At 45.6% G+C, this 9,944-nt stretch overlaps 2 long non-coding RNA genes and 1 other non-coding gene across 3 annotated transcripts; 1 reads left to right on the top strand and 2 right to left on the bottom strand.

The window, feature by feature from the left end:
- The first annotated feature begins 273 nt into the window (after positions 1-273).
- Positions 274-5,382, top strand: LOC125137892 (uncharacterized). Its single transcript, XR_007137527.1, has 2 exons — positions 274-511; positions 4,764-5,382. It is a non-coding gene; the product is annotated as an uncharacterized LOC125137892 (long non-coding RNA).
- Positions 5,383-6,203: 821 nt separating this feature from the next.
- Positions 6,204-9,697, bottom strand: LOC125137891 (uncharacterized). Its single transcript, XR_007137526.1, has 4 exons — positions 9,613-9,697; positions 9,197-9,333; positions 7,741-8,462; positions 6,204-6,516 (listed from the first exon to the last, which is right to left on the bottom strand). It is a non-coding gene; the product is annotated as an uncharacterized LOC125137891 (long non-coding RNA).
- LOC125110427 (small nucleolar RNA SNORA26) lies at positions 8,811-8,932 on the bottom strand. Its single transcript, XR_007130611.1, has one exon. It is a non-coding gene; the product is annotated as a small nucleolar RNA SNORA26 (small nucleolar RNA).
- Positions 9,698-9,944: the final 247 nt, after the last annotated feature.

The raw sequence follows: 9,944 nt of genomic DNA, 5'->3' as shown, positions 1-9,944 counted from the left end.
CGGCCCAGAAACAGTCCTAAAATGCCACAGATGAAGTGTTGGGATTCTACTCAGGCTGCTGGACCACCTGCACTAGAAACTGGAGGCAAGCATAGACTTTTTCTCTCTGGCTCCCCACCTTTCCAGCTCAGAGGTGGAGCCACTGAATGGGGCGGGGATTCAGGCCGAGGGGGTGGAATTGGGGTCAGAGAAGACGCCAATGGGAACTGAGCTTTCCCGTGCTTAACCAATTGGAGGCGCCTAGGGCCGCCTCCATCTGGTGATTGGCAGGCCGCGTCTCCCAGGATTCTCGGGCCTATAGGGGAGTGACAGAACTCTCGCGAGTGTGCAGGTCTTCTTCCGGCCCTGGGTCCCTGGCTCTTGCTGCCCCAGGCTGTTTGCACATCTCTGGCAGCTTGTGGTTTCCATCTCCTGCGGAACGGTGAGTGGAGGATCGTCGAGGGGCAGCGAGCATGGCCAGGGCCTTTGACGCCGCAGGCTGGGAGCTGCCTGTCTGAACGCGGAAGCCCAGGTGAGGCGCGGCTGGGGCAGTGGGGTCTCAGCCGACGGAGTTCGGGCTTTACCTGGCGTTCCCAGTTTTCTCTTCCGTGGAGCAGAGGTTCACCGGGAGTGTGGCTCTGCTGCCGCTTGGCAGAAGGAACCCAGGGTAGTAAAGTGCCACCTGGTAGGCCCTGACGCTCCTCCATCTGTGTTGAACGGTTTGAAACCTTGGGACATTTGAATTAGAAATTGTGGGCAAGCCTTGCTTAAATGGTGGGTTCTTGTCCCAGCCTGTTTCGAGCTCGCCCTTATTAAGCTAATGTACAGATAGTTTAAGGGAGGGCAGGATTGAGGCAGGAGACAGATGGGCTCTAGGACAGACCTTAACAACCAGCCTCCTATTTATACTTCCTGAGGCGGGATATAGGTGAGCTCCCAGATAAACACTTACATCCAGCCACCTACTTATACTTCCATGATAGAAATAGCAACAGGCAAAAAGCAAATAATTAGTTCACTTATCTTATGTGAACTTGTTAAACAGTGGTAGTAATGACAGGTTCCCATTTTGGGTTCAGGAAGACCCAAACTGTACATGAGCAGAAAGACCCCTCTGGGTCAGAAGGAGTGGGGGGATGTGCAGCACCAGGCCATAGTAAGTCTAGCTAACCTTCCCATAAGCCCTTGTTCTGATACCCATCTTGGCCAAAAGATCCACCCGCAGATCAGGTAGGGCCCTGGGTCTTGTCAGGTGTGAAAAATAAAACAAGATAATTGGCCAAAGGAAAACAAAGACTTGGAAGAACTGTCCCATATATGTGATTTAAATCACCCCTCTGGCACGCTCCTTATTCAGGGGGATGCCCGCACCACACACCTTTCGGTGTGTATGACTGCTTTACTTTGGCCTTAGATAAATAGACTACTTCTCTGTGCGCTCTCCCACGTGTTGTATTGAGTTTCTAACAATAACCTTTGTATCTGCTTTTACAGTCTTTCCCTCCTTGAATCATTCTTGCTTTCAACAGGGGGGCAAGAATCCAGGCGATTCTGCTTCTAGCCTCTAGCTGATCTAGTGGCTAGGATTCCTGGTTTTCACCCAGGCTGCCCAGGTTCAATTCCTGAGCAGAGACTTAAGAGCTCGCTTCAAGCCTTGGCTCACTGATGTCTCTCTGAGATCAGGGTCACATCTACATTGTGAAGTTTGTTTCTTAATGCAGAAAGCAGCCCTATTCGCTGCCTAAAAAGGTAATGCAGATTCCTCCAGTAAAGGAACATGTAAATATGCACTGAATTCTTGCACTTGGCAAACCACAAAGTTACCTTAAGTACTTAATACAAAGGAAAAGTCTTGAGCCTGAGTCTATTTTCACTGAAGCAAAAGCACATCAAGAAGAGGGGGAGGAGAGGGGAGGCAGAGGGGATTTCGGAAGAAAATACCTTGTAGCAGCCTGAATCATCACAGGCCTTTGTGAAAGATGTTAGAAAATAAAAAGTGTTGGCAAGGATGTGGAGAAATTGGAACCTGGTGCATCCCTGGTGGGAATGTAAAATGGTATCGTTGCTGTGGAGAACAGTCTGACTGCTCCTCCAAAAATTAGAGTTACCAGATGATCCAGCAATTTTGCTTCTTGGGTATAGATACCCAAAAGAATTGAAAGCAGGGACTCAAACAGATACTTGTACACACATGTTCATAGCAACAATATTCCCAACAGCCAAAAGGTGACAACCCAAATGTCCATCTAGAGATGACATATATATATATGCCACATTTTGTATATGTATGTTTTATATATATATATATATATGCATAACATTGCATTTATACACACACACACACTGGATTATTCAGCCTTAAAAAGGAATGAATAATGACTGCTACAACATGGGTGAGCCTTGAAAATGTAAGTGAAATAAGCCAGGTACAACGACATGATTCCACTCTTAGGAGGTAGTGTAGTTAAATTCAGAGACTCTTAGGGATTACCAGGGGCTAGGGAGGGGAGAGAATGGGGAGGTACTATATAATAGGTACAGAATTTGTTTGAGATGATGGGAAAATTCTGGAAATATAGTTGCACAACTTTGTGCGTGTAATTAACACCACTGAATTGTACACTCATAATGGCTAAAAGATTTATGTAATGCATGTTTCTCTACCATAAAAATGAAAAGCAAAGAGCTCAACAGATACAATCTAAGATCACAACCAATCACTGGAAAACCTCGTTTTAATTTTAATTCCAGCATCTACATTGGACAATTAGCGTTTGTAAAAACCTTTTCATGCTTTGAGAACTAAATGAGAAGACACTCATGTTGAAAGCTTACCAGATGCTACTTTTCAGTGTATGTGCATTTGTTTTAAACTGAATGCCCTAAGTAGCATTTGCAGGATGAACACGGATAACAATACTTGAGGGTTAGAATTCCTCACTATCCAACCACACATTGTATTATACAGGCTGGCGACAACAGCATCCATTCTCATTAGGTATTTGGAAATTATTTTGGTGTCTTGCATTTGGCCTCACTATCAATCACCATCAATAGAAAAATGATTTCAAACTAGCTCATTCTAAATAGACAACTAAGTGGTAGCTTCCATGATGTCTTAGGTTCTTTGTGGGGTGGAAGAGCAGGGTAAATGCTCCCTGCACATAATATACTTAACATATTTCAAGTATCATTTTACTCTTCATATGACAAGTGAGAAAATGCTGATTTATTTATTTCCTCCCCCTTTGTAGGTGGGAAATAGAAGGCATTCAAGCTGAGATATTACGACGCTAAAACCTTTATCAGCTTCTCCAAATATTATTTGCACTCTTCCATTTTATTTATTTTTCTTTTTAGGGCCGCACGTGTAGCATATGAAAAGTGTCCAGGCTAGGGGTCGAATTGGAGCTGCTGCTGCCAGCCTACACCACAGCCACAGCACCTCGGGATCCGAGCCAAGTCTGCCCCCTACACCACAGCTCATGCAACGCTAGATCCTTAACCCACTGAGTGAGGCCAGGGATTGAACCCTTATCCTCAGAGAGACAGCATCAGGATCTTAACCCATTTAGCCACAAAGGGAATGCCTCTGTTTTAATTTCGACTAAGTTTTCATGTGTGGCTTGTGAAATCAGAGGAGTGATTGTTGCCAGGGATGTTATAACGTTTCAGCTGGCCTAACAGTGCTTTCAAGGTCACCAGCTAACTTTGTAAGTAGAATTTTTTTTTTTAACCATAAAAATGAGTGGTGGTTATTTAGAGTAAAAAGTTTATATTAAATCTTGTGTGATGTTAAATAAATCTGCAAGATACTTGAAATGTTAAAAGTTTATGGTGAAGAAGTAATATCAAGAGCAAGAGTTTGGGGCTGGCAATAAAAGGTTTAAAGAAGGGAGTTCCTGTTGTGGCTCAGCTGGTTACAAACCCAACTGGGATCCATGAGGAAGCAGGTTCAATCCTTGGCCTCGCTTAGTGGGTTAAGGATCCGGCATTTGCTGTAAGCTGTGGTGTGGAAGTCTCAAGACAGGGCTCAGATCCCTAGATGCTGTAGCATAGGCTGGCAGCTGCAGCTCCAGCTCTGATTTGACCTCTAGCCTAGGGATCTAGGGACTTCCATGTGCCTGGGGTGTGGCCCTAAGAAGCAAAAAAAAAAAAAAAAAAGTTTAAAGAAGGCAGCGCTGACCCCCACAATGATGCAAGAAGTGGCTTTCTAGTCACTCACAGGACATATGACAATGTGAAGGGGGTCAGGAATTTGGTTTGCTCAGATAGGCAATTTAACTGTAAGAAAAATAGCTGAAAAGCTAAATTTAGACAGTCAAGACTCATTCTGAAAGAAAGCTTGCTCCAGAGGGAAAAAAAACCTAGCTGTTGTGGTTGATGATCCTGTAGGAGGCCAAACCAAAACAGAGTTTCACTGGAACCACCACTTGGGTGGGTATTCAGGGCAGTCCTACAATTTTTTTCATTGGTCTTGGAGGAATAAAAATGAGCTGAGCTTCCTTCCTCATTTTTCATCGGCTCTATAGGTACAATGATTTAAGCAGAGTGAAACCTTTAGAGTTGAGTGTGACAAAGTGGAGAGCATGGAGCTAGTTTATTGGGAGGAACCTAGCAAATCGTTAGCTCCGAATGAGCAGCTAAACATGGGAGCATTTCTCTTATTTCAAGCTGAGCTCATTTGCGTAATGAGTAGGTTACCTGCAGGCTGGTTGTTACACTGTCAACAGGGAGCTAGAGCTCAATGTTATTCTTTGTTTTTTGTCTTATTGCCGTGGCAGGTGGAAGTTCCTCGGCCAGGATCAAAACCAAGCCACTACAAGGACAACTTCGGATCCTTAACCTGCTGCATCATAAGAGATCAGTGTTATGTGTTGTTATACAGAATAGATGAAAATGGTTTCACATTAAACGTTTAAAGAAAATAGTGCAAGGAAAAGCATTTCAGATATGTTCTTTGTGTTAACATTAGCATTTTAGTTAAGGAGCTAGTTAAATCATGTTCCTCCCCATAAGAATATTGAGTCAACAAGATTTACTTAGGAACTTGGATCTTTGCTGCCCCCGTTTCCCTACCAATCTCTAGGATGATGCTCTAATCAGTCAGAATTTTTATTTTTGCTGCCCAGATATACCAGAATTACAGACTATAGATGACTTAATCCAGGGCCTTGTGGCAGTGACCTCAGAGAACTAGCATTGCTGCAGAGGTGCAAATTTGATCACTGGCCTGGGGGTGGATTCAGTCCCTTGGTTTACAAGGTAAAAAAAAAAAATGAGTTTTTTCATGTTTTCTTAGTTCCTGTTACTGAATTTTTACAACTTGCATTTTAGATGGTGTTTTGTACTATGTAATAATGTACGTACTTGACATCCTAATAAACCATACATTGACTCTTACGTTTTGATAATGTTTTTTCATTAAGTATTTGCTACTCCTCCATATTTTAGTCACGTGCTGATGTCTCGTGATGTAAACCTTTATTGCCATTACCTCTGAAAAATTTTTAAATTGACTCATGAATAGATAAGATCTACCCTCTCCTACTCACCCATCAGGCACTAGTGAAACAGTGTAGGAAGCAGTGTGGTGTGGCAAGTTCCAGCTCAGGCTGTATTTGTGACCTCAAGTTTTCCATCAGCATTAGTCACCTGAGGCTGCCGTAACACTTGGTGGCTTAAACAGCAGGTGTGTGTTCTCTCACAATTGTGGAGACCAGAAGTCAGAAACCAATTTCCCTGGATCAAATAAAGTGTATGCTCCCCAGGAGGCTCTGGGAGGTCAGGAAGAAAAATATTCCTCACACCTTCCAGCTTCTGATGGCTCAGAGGCTCCCTCAGCTTGAAGCTGCATCACTCCAGTTTCAAGGCCAACATCAGGTCTCTGCTTCATCTTCACATGGTCTCCTTTGTGCATGAAAATCTGCTTCCCTTTTATGACCCAAGATCATCTCCTCACCCCAAGACCTTTAATCACATGTGCAAAAACTTTCTGCAGTAACGGAAGTGTTCTGTACATCTGTCCTGTACAGTAGCCACTGGCCACAGGCGGCTACTGAGCTCTTGAAATGGGAGCAGTGCGACCTGTACAGGGGGGTGCTGAATTTTTAGTTTTGACTTAAATAGCCATGTGTGGCACTCCCCTGTGGCTCAGCCAGTTAAGGACCCAGTGGGGTCACCACAGCAGATACCTGGCACAGGAAGCGCCCCCCCCACCCCACCCAGTCCTTCCAGTCTTACCCCTTGGCTATAGAAACGACTCACATCTTTCACCTGCCATTGTTCAGTCCAGAAGACTTTTGGTCCTTTTGGTTTTCAGCCAAAACCAAAGTGTGAACAGGACTGCATGGGTTGAGGTTGGTTAATGGGAGAGGGAGGCATCCGTGGCCGACTCAGGGTCTTCACCTGTTAGCCCAGCCCTCCTTCGGGACTCAATGGAATGGAGCCAGATTGTGAAACCAGTGGTTATCCTTGGGAACTTTGCTGGCGCCTTCAGACAGTGTAGTTTCACAACACCTTTTGTTGTGACGGTAGCTAGAAGACATTGAAATTTCCTTGGTCCAGTTGTTTTCATTTTGATCCAGTTACAATGATATATAAAAATGATCCTAAGCGCTTACTGCTCACGAGGGAGTTAGATACACTATGTATAAACTCAGCTTTGGTGACTAGGATTACCAGCTAAAGAAATGGAAGCTAAGAAACTGCAAGGATGGGGATCTGAAACCAGGCTTACTATGCTGGCCCTGAGACTAGGTAGGTGGCCACTCACTTGAATGCAATTTATGAGTCAACACAATAATGCTATTAAAATGAAATATAAATGACACTGCTCCTTGTACTACAGTCATCATGGGTTTGGGGCTCAAGTTAGATATGAGAATCTACAATATACCAGGCACTTGGTCAGATCCCAGGAATATGGTGGGAACCAAGGGGGATGGGCTATCTGTCCTAGTCCAGAGCCTGCAGGATGTTGGGACAAGCACACAAGCAACTACAAAATGTGCTTCCAAGTGTAAGGCTATTACAGGATGCTATAGAAATCCAGACCAAGAGCACCTGGGAGGGGAAACAGCGCCCACAGGAAAGCAGGAAAGCACATGGCTGGTAGGCTGCATTCTAGGTTAAGTTATAACATTCAGAGAACTGAGAGGCCAGAAAACAAGTCACTCTTTTAAAATGGTCTAAAATATCTGCCTAGTCCCGCAGAAGAACTGTCATGTAATGTTTCCTTAAGGCCCCTTCTCTGCAGCTTCACTTTGCTTTTCCCCCAAACCTTTAAGATCATTCCTCTGCCAGAAATGCTCTGCACCCATATATATATATATATACACACACACACACACACAGCTGACCCTTGAACAATGCAGTGGTTAATCCGAATAATTCATACTCAACTCTCCTTATCCACAAATCCATCAACCACGGGCCATGTAGTACATAGTATTTACCATGGAAAACCATCCATGTTCAATGTTCATGTTGCTCAAGGCTCAACCACATCATCTCTCTCCAGGTCTCCGGCAGTCATTCTCCAACCAGCTCTATCTCAAGTCATATCCTTTCACGTATCCTGCATATACATGCCCTTCCCATTCCCCTCCCCCTTTTTTCCCTCGAGCAATTATGCCTTTCCAATGTATTTGTTGAATGACCTAAATTAAGACTTTACAGGATAATACGGAATATTTTTAAAAATGAAGTTTGGACAGAGGCTCTCGAGCAATTTTGAAACAAGCATAATGAAATAAATACCTTTATTTAAGATTCTGGAAAATGAGGTATTGTAGACATCCAGAGCTGATCGACAGGAACTGGGTTCTGTTCATCTTGTGACACATTTCTTCCCATAGGAAAACCTCCCCCATCACCCCAATACTCATATTTTAATAATCTAGCATCATTGGGTCCTTTAAATTCCTTTTTTACAGCTCATCATGCTACATTCATCAAAAACGTTTAGCATGCTGAGGTTAAGTTCCCTTTGTGCTAAATTTTAATTTCTTAGAGGTTCAAGTATATACTATGAAGAGTTTATATTCTCAGTAGCTTTGTGGTCTTCCCCCACCAAAGTGACCTAACCCATGTTTAAATACTTCTCCTGTTATACCAGGACACTAAGTCTCAAGAAGGATAAGTGACTTTCTAACAGTTACACAGGGAAAAAAGTAGCTGCAAGGCTTCCTGGGCATATGTGATGGAACCTTAAGTGACTACCTGAACTACTGCCTCAAATGCAAAAAGAGAAACAGTACCCTCTTCACAGACTTGTGAGAATTAAACCACCAGCAGGATCCCACTGCTCTAATTTCTAAGCCAGTGCACAGACACCAGGTTGCTACAAGTTACGTGAGAACTGTGACCTCATTAAAGGTTCTTGTGTATTGTAAACTGCAGAGTGATAGTTGGTGTAAGTCAGTTAAAATACCAGCATCAGAGCTTTACAGCTTCAGTGGCTTCTACCTGTACTTTTCAACCTGAAAAAAAGAAAAGTTTGAAAATTACCTTCTGAACAAATAGAAAAAGAAAAAAAAAAGGATGTTGAGATACGTATTCTTTTCAGTTTGGGCAAAGGATATCCAGAAAAAGCTTTTTGTATATGTTTCATCACCTACAATTTCTTTCCCCCCCTCCTGCCCCCGCTGGAATTCAAAGATGACCAAAGTATCCAAATTCCCTTAACTATCTGAAAACATCAGACGGTATCCCCAGCAGGGTCTGTCTAAAACGCAGGCCTGAAAGTTTCATCAAACCTAAGGCAAAATTTAAATTTATCACTCTGCTATTGTCTATATCACAAAAGTGCTCAAACTCAAATCTGGCTTAGCTGTGACTCCAGACAGGCTCCAAAGACGAGTTTTACAATCTCTTCTTTGGGTTTCATGGAGACTTACTTTACCCTTCTGTGTTAGCCTCTTAAGGCACTGCGTCAACCTTAAAAGGGCACAGGAAAGGGTGATTTGCGCATTTTGGGGGGCTAAGATTTCCTGCACTTGTCTCTCAGTATTCGTGGACCTCAGCAGTTTAACTGCGTTCCAAAACCTACTAGAAGCAGCTGTTCTTCTGGGTGGGGCCAGCCTGTTTCCTTTATATTAAGGGAGAGCCGGATTCTGGCCTTTGCACCAAACACGTGCCTGGGAACCCTCCGGTCGCCATTGGCCACGTGCTCGGACCTGGGTCATTTCACTTCTCTCAATGGACGGGAACATACCTGCGCTTAGAACTCAGGCCTCTGTACCAGGGGACGACGGACACAGGCTCTTTAGGCTCATGGTCAGTCCGAGACAGGGTTTCACTGCCGCGGGCTGGGCCGGGCCCGAACCGCTACAAAGTAGCCGCGGCTGCGCCCTGGGGAAGCAAAGAGCAAACTTGTTACCGCGTTTAGGCCTGCCAGCCAGGCGGCCTCCGGGCGGCTCCACGCGGCGTGTGTGCCTCGCGCGGCCCCGGGACGGGCACCGCCGCCCGCCCCTCCCGGGACGCCGAGGGCTGCTCTACCCCTGCGTTCTGGCCGCCGGGAGCAGGGGAGCTCCGGACGGGCAAAGCTCGAGGGGACGAAGCGCGAGCCCACCCCCACCCAGGCCCGCGGACAGGCCCGGTGCCCTCCCGGCCTTGGCGACCCACACTCACCACTCAATTCAGCAAGACTGAGGCCGAGGACTGGCGCGCGGTGGGGAGATCCTGCAGGCGGGACGGGGCGGGGCGGGAGGAGGGCCTGGAGGCGGGGCGGGGTGGGGTGGGAGGGAGCGGCGGTGCCAGCAGCCAATCCCCAGGAAGAATCCAGAGGGGGGCGGTGCGGACCAGTTCATTGGTGCCCTTGGTCCCGGCCCTTGTGGGTCTTTGGTTTGCGGGAGGAAGAGCCAAAACTAGAGGAGCTGCTTAGGCAGCTCTAGGAGTCTTTGGCGCTTCCCCAGGCCTTTGCGCCGGCTGGTCTGGTTCTCTCAGGCCAACGTGCCTTCCTC

Source organism: Phacochoerus africanus, chromosome 10, assembly GCF_016906955.1.
Source record: "Phacochoerus africanus isolate WHEZ1 chromosome 10, ROS_Pafr_v1, whole genome shotgun sequence".
Classification (NCBI taxonomy): Eukaryota; Metazoa; Chordata; class Mammalia; order Artiodactyla; family Suidae; genus Phacochoerus; species Phacochoerus africanus.
Note: the sequence above shows the minus strand (reverse complement) of the source record. Positions and strands in the feature narration are given on the sequence as shown.